Here is a 12514-nt window from a genome sequence, read left to right as displayed (position 1 = left end):
CATTGGCTCTGGCATTGGAGAGGTGGTGATAGGTTGTGAAGGAGGATATAGAGAGGAAGTTCTGGGATAATTTAATGGAATTTTACTTTAGGATGATTGGTGTGGATTATGGTGCTGTTGATTTAGATTCTTTTCAGACTCGTCTGTCTAGCTCATCATATACTAACATAATTAGTAATTAGATTTCACTGAAGGATAATACAGAAAGTAGGTGTTATGCATCTTGTGTAAACCCCATACAAAATTACCGTTTTAGTACTTACTTCCTTTCTATGAAGGAAATGTTGAAAATTTCTTTATTCAACACATGCTTATTGAGGGTTTTGCCCTAAGTTTTGTATTTTTGGTAGAGAAGGGTTTTCACCATGTTGGCCAGGCTGGTCTCGAATTACTGAGCTATTTTCCCACCTTAGCCTTCCAAACTACCGGGGTTGCAGGTGTGAGCCATCACGCCTGGCCTCTTTTTGGAGTTTTAAGAAGACTGTATCAACTGACATAGTCAGCCCTCTGTACCGCAGATGTGAAGCCCCTGTTTGCAGAGGGCTGACTGTAAGGTACTTGAGCATCCACAGGGGCCCTGGAAACAATCTTCTGCAGATACTGAGGTATGACTATATATCACATGTGGTTTATAATTTTAATTTATACATGAAGTATTGTTTGTAATCTTAGAATCATTGGATACTAAACTTTTGGTTTTAGGTTTAGCTTCTGTTTTTTTTGAGACAAGGTCTTGCTTTGTCACCCAGGCTGGAGTACAGTGGTGAGATTTTGGCTTACTGCAACTTCCGCCTCCCAGGTTCAAGCAATTCTCCTGCCTTAGGCTCCCAAGTAGCTGAGATTACAGGCGTGTGCTACTATGCCTGGCTAATTTATATATATATATATATATATATATATATATAAAATATATAAAATATATATATATATATATTTTTTTTTTTCAGTAGAGACGGGTTTCACCATGTCGGCCATGCTAGTCTCTAACTGCTGACCTCAGGTGATCTGCCCACTTCAGCCTCCGAAAACTCAGATTATGGGCATGAGCCACTGTGGCCGGTCAAGGTTTAGCTTTGTTTTGAGGTGAAATAATTGGGGTCATTTAAGAACATTATTGAAAAGGAAATAAAACAACTACAAACTACAAGCAGATAACTTGTAGATGGATGAAAGGGTAGGTAAATTTTTTTCAAACTGTAGTGTGTGCCTTGAGAGTTTGGGAACTCAAGAAATGATGGTTTCTTGAACTTCAGCTTGTGTCTAGATCCTAGAAGTAATAGATGATTCTTTTTAGTTAGCTTTTTAGGAGGTATAATATGTTATAAATATCTGGTTCTTTAAAAACACATAATTAGGGCTAGGTGTGGTGGCTCATGTCTATAATTCCAGCACTTTGGGAGGCTGAGGCAGCCAGATCACTTGAGGTCAGGAGTCTGAGACCAGCCTGGCCAACATGGAGAAATCTTGTCTCCACTAAAAATACATAGGTTAGCTGAGCGTGGTGGCAGGCACCTGTAATCCCAGCCACTCTGGAGGCTGAGGTGGGAGAATCGCTTCAACCAGGGGGCGGAGGTTGCAGTGAGCCGAGACTGTGTTACTGCACTCCAGCCTGGGTGACAGAACGAGAGTTTGTTTAAAAAAAAAAAATACATAAATTGATTTAAGTCATAGAATCTTTTATTATATCACGTATAAGCCTGAAATTTATGGCATATGAAAACCAAACTTGGCATAAAGTAGATTTTTGATTCAATAATACATTATTTTTTTTTTTTTACTTATTGAGGATGTTTTAGTTCTTGTTTGCTATAACGGAAAGTTTTTAGAATTCTGTATTTGTTTTAACAGTTGTGAAGTTTTTTTTCTTTTTGAGCTGAAAATGGTATATTTTATTTTTATTCTGTCAACTATTTTAAGTAAGAAGAAACATTTGGATCAAGACAAGGAAGGAAGTCTTTAGTTTCATGAAGGACTTTCTAAGAATGTTATGAATGAGTGAAAATAAGGGATTGTAACAGAAGTGCCAATATAATTTTAATCATACTGTTCAATGCTTTTGATACTATAATTTATGTCTAAATGCTGCAAACTGAAAGAACCTTAGTTTGAAACTTTGAAGTTGATGGTGGTTGCAGGTTTTCTTTTTCCCTTTAGTTTTATGACATCTCAATGTGTTATCTGGCATTAAAGACATAAGGAACACAGATTGCAGCTTCCAGTTTTTGGCATGTTTTTGGTTTCTGTTTGGTTCACATACTTTCTGGGTTCCCTTTGAATCCATAAAATCCAACAGTTCTCTGATTTTTGTTTTGATGATTAGATGCTTTTGATTTTCTTTTTTCTTGAACTTGTTCATTTTGCCATGACTATTTTTTGAAACTTGAGATGCCTAGTATTTAGAAACTGCACAGAAACTGTAGTCTTTCCATCTGACCTGAGTTTTCTATGGACAGATTATAGTTGGGTGTTACTAGTCTGACAATTTCTGACTATTCATTGGAATGTTTACTTGCATTTAGTTTTAAATGTGGTTAGGTTAAGTTTAATGTCTTTATTTTTTCTGGTCCCGTCTGATTTTTGTTTCTTTTTTTCTTTTTCTGCCTTCTTTGGGATTAATTGAGTATATTTTAGCATTCTTTTGTCTCCATTATTAATTAGCTGTACTTCATAAATATTATCCCTTACCTAGAATGCTTATGAGAGGATGCTGCTTTTTTGTCTCCCATCATCATTTGTGCTAATGTCGTCATAACTCTTACTTCTGTATGTTATACACTTACAATGTACAATAATAATTTTTATTGCTTTGAATAATTTTAAGAGATTAAAACAAGAGTGTTGTGTTTACTCACATAGGTTTTAAGGAGTGAGTCTTGCTTGGTGTTCATTGTTATTTTGTGCTTCTGTGTACACAAAGGTGCATATGACGGTCCGCCTTCGTTGTTAAAATGCTTCCTTATGTCCAAGCTCATGTCTCAGCCCTCCTGGGATATTTTTTTATTTGCTTCAAATTGTCTAAATCCAAATATTCCCCCAAGTTAGACTGATTCTCACCTTCAGTATCTTATTCAGTAAAACCATTATTTGCTTCTGATTCCCTATTTGTTTTATAGGGAAGATAGGACATGCCATTTCCTGTGAATAAGATTAGTCTAACAATTATAATACAAATGCCAATGCTACAAAAGGGAAAACTGTTCTTATTTAGGGTTTTCTCTAAAACTAAATAGTATGTAGTAGTTCATACAGAGAAATTTCATGTACATCAAAACCAATAAGAGAATAGATATGCCTTTACAAAACACAATATATTATCATTATTCTTTTCTATTGTTCAAATAAGACAACAGTTCAACTGTTGAAGAGTATGGGCCCTGAAAAATAACATTATTATATGTTTAATTTTTAATTCCTTAATACATAAGAATACATTATTCTCTTAATAACAGTTTAAAGGTATTCAAATCTTTTTTTAACCATTATTGAAAGTATCTATGAATATAGATGGACACTCAAGTATGGAATAGATGTTAGAGGATTGCAACTACAAAATAAAATATTTCTTAATTAAGTTAAACGTGAATATAGTAAACACTATGGTCTTTTTTCTTTATTTACTTATTTTTGAAGTGGGATGCATTTTTTCTTTTAGGAACCAGAGTATCTTTTATAGCAATAGTGAAATGAATTATTGTAATCTGAATACTTAAGAATCAACAAATTTTGGAATGCCTATAATACAACAACAACAACAACAGCGTGTCTAAAAATATTATACTTGCTAATATTATAATAATGTATAATTTAACCCTTTTAACTTTTTCTTCAGTTCTTTAAAATAATCTCAATTGGCATCAAAATACTATTGAGAAAATTATTTTGTGGTTTACTGAAAATTAATCTAAAATGCATTCTTTTCTTCTTATACATTGAATACTCTTGGAATTTGTTGCTTTGGAATTATATATGATTAGGAGATATTTCTAGTTTTTCCTCCCATGCTCCTATTGTTTTCCCATGACACTTTTAGATCTTTATCATGTTGGCTATATTTTCACGTTTACTTTTGCATATGTTTGGAATATGCTATTTTACATTATGTAGGTCTTACATATGTTATTTTATTTCAGAAATATTTTTATTTTTCTTTTCCCTTGAACCTCTAGAATCTTCTTCAGCCCATTTGCTTATGGATACTTCCTTTCCTTTCTTTTATTAAACCTTGAGTCTTTCATTAAAACTGTTAAGGAATAACAAGAAATACCTTGTCTTCTTGGTGGTACTTTTGCCAAGCATAAATTTTGTCCTTTTTTCTTTCCTAGCTGTTCTATAGATTTTCTTATAATTCAGATATATTTGTGGTCTGAAATTTTTGCCTTATATAATGAAATCATTAGGTTACAAAGCAATTATAGGTTGTATAATTTATTTTGTAAATTTTTAGAAAGACAGATGATTTAGAGTAAGGGTAATCAAACTACGGCCCATGGGCTCACTGCCTGTTTTTGTAAAGTTTTTTGGAACACAGCCACTCTTACTTGTATAAATATCATGTATGGTTGCTTTCATGCTTCAGTGGTGGAATTGAGAAGTTGCATGTATTAGTCCGTTTTCACACTGCTATAAAGAACTACCTGAGACTGGGTAATTTATAAAGAAAAGGTTTAATTAACTCACAGTTCTGCATGGCTGGGGAGGCCTCAGGAAACTTATAATTATGGCAGAAGGTGAAGGGAAAGCAGGGCACAAACGTGGTTGCAGGGGTGGGTGGAATGCCACACTTTAAAACCATTAGATCTCGTGAGTACTCACTCACTAACATGAGAACAGCATGGGGGAAACGTCCCCATGAACTGTTCATCTCCCACCAGGTCCAAGTTGGTATACAGAGCTAAACCATATCATTTTGATAAAGCCTACATGGCTTGCAAGCCAAAAGTGTTTATTGTCTGGCTCTTTACAGAAAGTTTGCCTACTTTTTTTTTTTTTTTTTTTTTTTTGAGGTGGAGCTTCGCCTAGGCTCGAGTGCAATGGTGCTATCTTGGCTCACTGCAACCTTTGCCTCCTGGGTTCAAGCAGTTCTCCTGCCTTAGCCTCCCGAGTAGCTGAGATTTCAGGTGCCTGCCACAACGCCCTGGCTAATTTTTTTGTATTTTTAGTAGAGACATGGCTTCCCCATATTGGTCAGACTGGCCTAGAACTCATGAGCTCAGGTGATCCGCCCACCTCAGCCTCCCAAAGTGCTGAGACTACAGGTGTGAGCCACTGTGCCCGGTGCCTACTCTTATTTTAATGTATATAATCATTTAAAAGTGAATTTTTTTTTTTGAGACAGAGTCTCGCTCTTTCGCCATGCGCCAGACTGGAGTGCAGTGGTGTGATCTTGGCTCACTGCAACCTCCGCCCCCTGGCTTCAAGCAATTCTCCTGCCTCAGCCTCCCAAGTAGCTGGGGGTAGAAGCGCGGGCCACTACGCCCAGCTAATTTTTGTATTTAGTAGAGACAGGGTTTCACTACATTGGCCAGAATGGTCTTGATCTCTTGACCTCATGATCCACCCGCCTTGGCCGCCCAAAGTGCTGGGATTGCAGGCGTGAGCCACCGTGCCCAGCCCATATATATATATATATATATATATATTTAGATGGAGTCTTGCCCTGTCACCCAGGCTGGAGTGCAGAGGTACCATCTTGGCTCACTACAACCTCCGCCTCTGGGTTCAAGTGATTCTCCTGCCTCAGCCTTCTGAGTAGCTGGGATTATAGATGCGCACAACCATGCCTGGCTAATTTTTGTGTCTATAGTAGAGACGAGGTTTCACCATGTTGGTCAGGCTGGTCTCAAACCCCTGACCTCATGATCTGCCTGCCTCAGTATCCCAAAGTGCTAGGATTACAGGCATGAGCCACCGCACCCGGCCAAATGTGACATTTAATTCCATTAAAATTAAAAGCATAAAATAATTTAAAAATTGCATTGTTTTTTCTAGATTGTTTACAGGAATTTGCATGCTGGTAATTGCTAAAATTTAGAAAGCTTGGAGTTACTGATGTTAAGAAATTGACATACTTGAGTGTAGACAAGATAGTTATTGTGTATATTTACTTTGGCTTTATGTAGAAACAGGCAAGGAAGGTGAACTATTATTCATTGTTAAATTAGCAGATATTTTGATAACATAATACCTACAAAATTTGAGCCCTTAAATAAATGGAGTCAGGCTGGGTATGGTGGTTCACTCCTGTAATCCCAGCACATTTGGAGCCTGAGGTGGGTGGATTGCCTGAGCCTAGGAATTAGAGACCAGCTGGGGCAACATGGTCAAACCCATCTCTACAAAAAAAATACAAAAATTAGTTGGGTTTGGTGGCACATGCTTATAGTCTCAGCTACTCAGGAGACTGAGGCAGGCAGATGGATCGAGCCTGGAAGATTGATGCTGCCATGAGCTGTGATCATACCACTGCCAACCTGGGTGACAGGACTATAGCGTGTCTCAAGAAAGGAGTTGTTTTGTTATTAAGAGACATAAGAACAAGTTAATATTGCAGTATTTCAATTATTAGAGTATGTATGTATCTAATAAATTATTAGAGTATGTTTATATATATGCACATATATGTTCTAATAATTTATATATGTATACATCTGTATGCACACAGATATTTACACATGTGAAGTCTAGACTTCACAGTAGGTTGATCTGAGAATGACAGAATGATCTAGTATTACTGAGTAAATTGTCATCACCATTCAGGGTTATGGTTCTTGGAAATTATACTCAGAATGGCCTACAAGAGGTTGTTATATTTAGTATGTTGAACTTGAGAAGGAAAATGGACGAGTATTGGCAGAAAACTTTAGAGCGCATATAGTTTACTTTTAAAAAGATTCTAAATACATTTGAAAAAAATTCTCTTGCTGCTTTTTCCATTAATTTTTAATTGTTTTAATTAAATTAAAAAAAAGTTTTAGAGACAAGGTCTTGTTCTGTCCACCCAGGCTGGAGTGTGGTGGCATAGTCACAGATCTCTGTAGCCTCAGACTGCTGGATTCAAGCAATCTTCCTGCCACAGTTTCCTGAGTAGCTAGGACAATAGGCATGCGCCACCATGCCCAGCTAATTTTTTAATTTTTAATTTTTTTTTGGTAGAGACTGGGTCTTATTGTGTTCCCCAGGCTTGTCTTGAACTTTTGGCCTCAAACAGTCCTCATACCTTAGCCTCCCAAAGTGCTGGGATTACAGGCATGAGCCGAAGCACCTGGCCCCGTGAACTTCTCTTTTAGTTCTTTGATTATCTTAAAATATGTGATTTGTTATATCCTGTTAGTAGGTTGTTGTGGGTAACCCCCCATATAGGCACTGAGGAATGAGAGCTAAGCAGAACCCTGGCACAGTTAGGGCTTGAGAAATATCTCACTTTATAGTGTTACTACATAGCTATTTCCTTTTATATAATCCTTTACATAATCATATATTAGTTTATAGAATAGGACTTGAAGAATCCCTTTATATAATCCTCTATATATAATCATATAATAGTTGATAGTATGAGTGCCTAAAGAATATTTACATATATACCTATAATTATATCTTAGTTTGTAATTGGAGGAATGCCTAGAGTGGACACAGTACAGAGCATGAATTAAGGAATAAGCTGCTTATAATCAGAGGAATGCCTAGAGCAGACACAGTGCAGAGCATGATTTAAGGGAAAAACAGTTATACCAGGACAAGAATCCATGGCCCAGGCGGCAGCGTTTAGTAAGGTAAAGATACCCACTGTATGGCAGGCTTGGGGCAAGAGCCACTCCTTCTGACAAAGGAGTTGTAGGACCTTGCTCCAGTTCTTGTGGAAGGCTGCCCTCAGAACGGCAATCCACCTTGGTAACTGTGAACTTTATCAGCTCTTGCTACTGTGCTGCTTGAAAAGCATCTTTCCATAGAACCCATTGGAAGCTGCCAGAAGGTGGCGGTAACCTTGACAGCTCTGTCACTGGTATGTGACTTAAAGCATCCTCCTATAAATCTTCTTAGAAGTAGCTTGCCCATAGATAGAAGTATTGCACACTGCACCATCTTCACTGCGCACGGTCCACCTTCAAGCCTCGGTGACCTAATGGGAGTGGACTCCTTACTGCATACGGCCCTTGCCTTCATGGGAATGGGCCCCTTGCTGTGCACTGTCCACCTCCCGGCCTTGGTGACCTAATGGGGGTGGACCCCATGTTTTATTGCTCATGACCCTATCACTATCCTTAAAGATGATTTCACTCACTGCTCTGCCCCCTAACCTATACACAATAAATACTTATGCTTCTGGACATTCGGGGCCTCGCCTGACTCCGCTTATAGGTGGCGTGGTCCCCTGAGCCCAGCTGCGTTTTCTTTGTATTTCTGTGTCCTGTCTCTTTATTTCTCAGATCCTGCGCCTCAGCACAGCATAAGGCTCACCCCAGGACCCTGTGGGGCCCTCAGCCCTACAGGTTATTAACATCCTAAAGTACTAATACATTTTCTATCCAGTCAGTTAAATATTTTGAAGTGTTTTGGAATGGTTGCATGAAATTTTTCTGTGAAAACTTTAATTCTTTCTTTGTACATAGTTTGGAAATTATATCCTGAGTTTTCTAGAACAGTCTCGATTTCATGCTTATTGAAATAATTACAACTGCGTGAGATTAAGTATTTGACTGCTTATGGCTGCTGTGAAAGTAATGCTTGTTGCAAAATAATTCAGATGATACAGAAGTAAATAGTAAGAGTTAATTTTTTTCTCTTTGTTTTTCATTTTTCTGATACTCCCCTTCAGAGACATATATTATCTACAGATTTCCTCTCCACTGGCTGTCTACGTTACCTTCTTTTCTCTAATTTTATTTCTTAATTTTCTCCTTCTGTATTCTGTATTTATTGTTCAAACTATTATGTCATTGAGTATTATTTCTTGATCTTGTAGGTGTGCTTCATTCTTTATTATTCTTTTTTCTTTTGTCTCCTGTATGTATTTTCAAATAGCCTGTTTTCAACCTCACTAATTCTTTCTTCTCCTTGGTTAATTTTGCTGTTGAGAGGTTCTGATGCATTCTTCAGTATGTCAATTGAGTTTTTTAGCTCCAGAATTTCTGCTTGATTTTCAAAAATTATTTTAATCTTTGTTAAATTTATCTGATACGATTAGACTTCCTTCTTTCTGTTATCTTGATGTTTCTTGAGCTTAAAAATAAGTATTTTAAGTTCTCTGTCTGAAAGGTCTCATATCTCTGTCTCTCCAAAATTGATCATTGGCACTTTATTTGGTTTGTTTGGTGAGGTCATGTTTTCCTGGATGGCCTTGATTCTTGTGGATGTTTGTTGGTTTCTGGGCATTGAAAAGTTAGGTGTTTATTGTAGTTTTCGCAGTCTGGGCTTCTTTGTACCCGTCCTTCTTGGAAAGGCTTTCCAAGTGTCTAAAGGACATTGAGTGTTGTGATCTAAGTCTTTGGTTGCTGCTGTATCGCGTTGGGGACACCTGAAGCCAAGTAATGCTGTGACTCTTATAGACTTGTAAAGCTTTTGCCTTCGGGTCTTGAGTAAGGTCCAAGAGAATTTCCTGGATTACCAGGCAGAGAATACCCTGGATTACTCAGTTTCATGCTGAGCTGCTTCAGGCTGGGAAAAAGGTAACACAAGCATCCATGTGGCCACCACTGTGACTCACTGGGTCAGACCTGAAGCCAGCACATTACTTGGTCTTGTCTAAAGGAAACTGAGCAAGTTGTTCTATAGGCCCCTGGGAGATGCATGCTGACGCCAGCAATGGCCAGGGTGGGTCTACATCTAGCTCCCCAGATAGTGCACATGGCAAAGGTGGCTGTCTGGGCAGATTCATCCTTAGGCTACTGGAAGGTGTGTATGGCTTCTGGCACTGGCAGGCCAGTAGGATCAATCTCCAGGCTCCCAGATAACAGGTGCCAGGTGTGGTGAGTCAGTTTCCAGGACCCTGGAGGATGGGCATAGGCAATATTGGTGGGCATGGCTGGTCTGTCCCTAAGCTTTCTGATGGTACATGTGGGTGTGGGCACCAGCAGGTTGGATGGTTTCATCCCCAGGCCACCAGATGTTGTGCTTGGATATCAGTAGCAGTGGGTTGGGTGTGCCTGTCCTTTGATTCCTGGACAGGCAAGTGGTGTTGGCAGGTGTGTGTGTGCAAGTGGTGGTGACACCTGGGGTGGTCTTGTTGTCAGGCCCCCTATCATGATATGTGTTATTATCAATGACAGCAGGTTGAGGCAGATCAATTCCCAGGCCTCCAGATGACAACTGTGGCTGTGATGGCAGTTTGTGTAGACTATTCTTTCCCTTACTCCCACTCCCCCCAAATAGAATGTGGTTGCAGTGGATGTGGACAGGGCAGGTTGATACCCAGACCCTGGTTGTAATGCTATCCATGTTGATATTTTATTCTAGTTTATAAATGTTAACTGCTGTATAGTATATTGTTTAGTGAATATTAAATAATGACCCTGCTATGAATATTGCTTTTATTTCTCCTTATGTATAGATTTTAGAATTTTAAAGTAGATTGTTGAGTTACAGTTTATGTACATCGATTTTCCCACTTAATATAAAATTGTTCTTTAGATTATACTGTAAGAGAATTTCTATTTATCTGAAGCCAAATCCATACTTGATGGTTTCATACTTGAATTTTGCCAGTTGTGAAATGTTATCTTTGGTTGTGAAATGTTATCTCATTATCATTTTTACTTACTTTTTGTCATAAAAAGTGGTTTTTATTTTTTAAAAATTGCCTGTTCAAGTTATTTTACTTTTCTTATGTTAATAATATATCATATATTAATAATATGTAAATATATACTTGTATATATTATATATAACATTAATGTTTCTTTTATTTTGTCTTTTTCCTACTGCAAGAGTCCTTATTCAGGACATTCAATTTTGTTGCATATTAGGTGTATTGCAAATATATTCTGCCACTCTTTGGTTTTTCTGTTAACTTTCTTTAGTGTGTCTTATTGTGTAGAATAGCTTATTTTAGTCTTAATGAAGTTGGGTTTTTCTGTTTTTGCTTTTGTATTTTTTGCTTTTTTGTTTCACATGAAATTTTCAACTGACCTGTGGTCATATAAAATTTCCTATGGTTCCTTGTAGTAATTTTAAAATTTTATTTTTTAATTTACATCTTTTAATCAGCGGGGTTTGTTTTCATGTGTAGTGTAAGGTATGGCACTTCATTTGTCTAACTGGTTCTCCCTGTACCCTTTGAATTGTCTCTCTTCCCCTGTGATTTATAATGCTCCCTGTGACATATTCATGTATCCATATATGTTAGGACCTCTTTCTGGGCTCTCCTCTGTTCCATTGGTTTGTTTAAATTACAGTGGTTCTAAAATAAATCATAATGTGGGGTGGGGGTAATTTCCCCACTTACTTTATATTTTGTGTTTGTTTGTATAGATATTATTCAAGTATCTCTGAGAATTCTAAATATAATTATTTTAAGATTGTTTTAGGCTGTTCTAGAAGATTAATTTGATTGTGACTTAATTTTATTGATTTCCTTAGCTGTCTTAGCATTAGATTTCTTTGTGTGCTTTAGAATTGTGGTTTGTAAGGTTATTTTTAACAGAAAGGTCATTATTTCTCTATTTCACCATCTCTTCTCCTTGTCGTACTCAAGCCCTTCCTCTGCTAATTGTTAGTTTTATAGTTACTTCCTGTGTTTGATAGTCTAGAATCCAGTCTTATCTTGACAGTTCAAGACTCTTGCATTGTTGTATTGAGTGACAGCAAAGCATTGCTTATCTCACTTCTTTTTTTTTTTTAGCATCTTTATTGAGATATATAATTCACACACTATACCCGTTTGCCCATTTAAAGTGTACAATTCAATGATTTTTAATATATTCACAGATATGTGCAACAATCACCACAATCCATTTTAGAACATTCACATCACCTGAAAAGAAATACCGAATCCTTTGGCTGTTACAATACTATTTCCAGACTCTACCTCAGCCCCAAGAAACCACTAACCTACTTTCTGTCTCTGTAAATTTCCCTTTTCTGGACTTTCTTTTTTCATGAGGTTTGTTTCCTTCTGACACCCTTTCTATGTATCTTCATGTTAAATTCTAGGCAGTGGCTGGCAGTAACTTTTTTCTGCCTCCTTCAGAATTGGGGCTTCACACCATTACTGGTTTTAAGTGTTGCGCTTGGTAACAGTCTCCCATCTTACATGACCATTTTGAGTTCTCTTTATTCCTCATCTGCCTTTGCCAAGTTTTGCATCTTTTGCATAGCCACTTGTCTTTCTCAATCTGACTTAATGCTTTGAGCCTGGCTAAAATTTTCATCTTTTTTACTATTGCTAGTATTTCTTGTCCTCCCCCATCCTCAATGTTTTTTTTATCTAGTCAGGCTTTATCAGAAGCATAAATCCTTTTTTTTTTTTCCTTTTTATTGGAAATCTAAAAGCTTCAAATATCACCATTTTGTTTTTAAGAGA

At 37.3% G+C, this 12514-nt stretch overlaps 1 protein-coding gene and 1 long non-coding RNA gene across 2 annotated transcripts in view; both read left to right on the top strand.

Moving 5' to 3' along the window:
* Window positions 1-12514, top strand: part of VPS13B (vacuolar protein sorting 13 homolog B) — an 823218-nt gene that overhangs the window by 48897 nt on the left and 761807 nt on the right. The gene's annotated exons all lie outside the window — the stretch shown is intronic.
* On the top strand, window positions 7166-11856 carry LOC116528399. Its single transcript, XR_004259011.1, has 2 exons — window positions 7166-7333; window positions 8487-11856. It is a non-coding gene; the product is annotated as an uncharacterized LOC116528399 (long non-coding RNA).

Source organism: Sapajus apella, unplaced genomic scaffold (assembly GCF_009761245.1).
Source record: "Sapajus apella isolate SASKATOON/1434 unplaced genomic scaffold, GSC_monkey_1.0 scaffold3, whole genome shotgun sequence".
NCBI lineage: Eukaryota > Metazoa > Chordata > Mammalia > Primates > Cebidae > Sapajus > Sapajus apella.
The sequence above is the reverse complement of the archived record's forward strand: the minus strand, read 5'-3'. Positions and strand labels throughout refer to the sequence as shown.